General features: G+C 41.7%; 1 protein-coding gene across 1 annotated transcript in view; it reads right to left on the reverse strand.

Moving 5' to 3' along the window:
• The window catches only part of BLOC1S2 (biogenesis of lysosomal organelles complex 1 subunit 2), a 14,904-nt gene that overhangs the window by 8,027 nt on the left and 4,785 nt on the right, over window positions 1–2,092 (reverse strand). The gene's annotated exons all lie outside the window — the stretch shown is intronic.

The raw sequence follows: 2,092 nt of genomic DNA on the forward strand, positions 1-2,092 counted from the left end.
AAATTGTCTGTAATTTTCCCTAATTATAGTAAAAAATAAAAACCCCGGTGGTGATTAAATACCACCGAAATAACGCCCTATCTGTCCCCAAAAAATGGTATAAAATTCATTTCAGTACAGCGCTGCATGACGGAATAAACGTCAGTCAAAGTACCGCAGCGCTGAATACTGAAAAATGGCCTGGCCAGGAAGGGGGTCTAAACACCTGGTCTTGAAGTGGTTAAATCGCCTGTACAGCAACGCTCAGAACCAACCAGAGCTCTGTGACTTTGTACAGTGCTGTAGGTCTAAAGCTGGCCTTACAATTATCTGAAGATTTTCTGTGGTCAGATGGAAAAGGTGCAACAGATTCCTCCATCTACACTGAACTGTGTGGATGGAGTAATCTCCACCTGGGCCAATCTGTTGCACTTTTTCCATCTGGCCACAGAAAATCTGCAGATGATTGTAAGATGTACGGGCACCTTAATACTGTGAAGGATTGTGTAGAGAGATGATCTTCTCAGTGGGCCTCAGCTACTTCACTGTTCAGCCACATGCTGGGATGGGTCCTGACTAGACTCCATTACTTAAAGAGGAACCTTACCCTTATCTTTAAAATAATAACAAAAGGCACCTTTAGAAATGTTTAGTAATGACAAATCTACAAGCAGATAATTGCTTGCTTTTTATTCTTTGCATACCTCCCCATTCTTCTCATGGTGGCCATTTTTACTAAGGGCAGATTAATCTATCTCCCTTTACTTCCTGGAACTCTGGCACATGTGACTAGAGCATGTGACCAAGCACATCATCTCAGGGGGAAAAAAAACAAAAAAAAGAATCCTTTCCCCAAGATATCACAGTTTGCAGATGAGATTTCTCAGCAACGCACTATGATGTAACCTTCCCAGGATGCATCGCTTGAGCATGGGCTATATCACTAATGCCTAAGAGCAGCAGGAAGTGGAAATACTGTAATTGTAAGTAAAAGCAAAATATGTTGTTTAACTAATGAATGTAAGATGATTTAATATCAACATGCAGAGCAGAATGCTGATGTGATTTTTAGTCAAAGGGGGATAAAGGTCCACTTTAACTGAGATGCAATTTGCAGAAAGGTCCAGGACCTGGCAATAATATCTGGCAGGGTGGGGCTGGATAATAAGACTACCCAAGATAATTACAAATCCTTTTGTAGGCAAACATAATGTATATGTTGCAACTACAAATTTAGCTGTTGGCCTGCAATAAGCAGTTCTGAAATATGTTACACTTCCCTCATCTGGAGCAAGCACCTCTAAGTTATGTGGATGTCAGTTTTTTCCTCAGTGTAATTACCTTGGGTGCCTTAAAGGAGAACTATGGGGCCAGTGTTTTTCCCCATAGTTCTCCTTAGGGTAACGGGAGGACACAATAACAGAAAAGTAGCTTATTTGTGTATTACCCAGCTGGAGATCCTCAAATCATCTATGGAGGGTGGCTACTTTTGTTCCCCATGGTTCCTGTGTGCGTTTTAATGTAGCCACCGCTCCAAGTTCGCTCCTGTGATGGACTACAATCTCACATTTAGTTTACTAATTTGTAACTAATTATAGACCATCACAGGAGTGAGCTTGGAGCAGTGACTTAACAACACACAAAGGGACCATGGGGAACAAAAGTAGCCCCCCTCCAGAAGGAAGGTGTCAGCACCAATTCAGAGATTTGAGGATCAACAGCCCAGTGATGCGCAAATAAGCTAAATTTTTGTTAATAGTTACGGTAACTGAATGCATTTTTAAGATTTACCCCTGAGTTTAGTGTCACTTCAAATGCTCAGGTACATTGAACTTACTTCTTAGGTCACTAGGGTCGGGGACATAGCCCGACCCCTACCCGTCTCCTAAACTTCACTACAGGCCCATTACTATCATAGGCATCCTTACTGACCAATAGTGAGAAGTAGGAGATAGGAAGCAATCTACAGACATAATAGACCCAAGAAGAAAGTGTCTTTCAACACATTTAGGCATTTTGGACTCCCAGGGTACTTATAAAGAGCAAGGACCTGGTGTGAAGGTGTCTGAAGTTATCTGTTGTATGCTTACAGTGCTGGGTAAGGTAAATATTA

The sequence above is a fragment of the Nanorana parkeri genome, unplaced genomic scaffold (genome assembly GCF_000935625.1).
Source record: "Nanorana parkeri isolate BGI_ZX_2015 unplaced genomic scaffold, ASM93562v1 scaffold1005, whole genome shotgun sequence".
Classification (NCBI taxonomy): Eukaryota; Metazoa; Chordata; class Amphibia; order Anura; family Dicroglossidae; genus Nanorana; species Nanorana parkeri.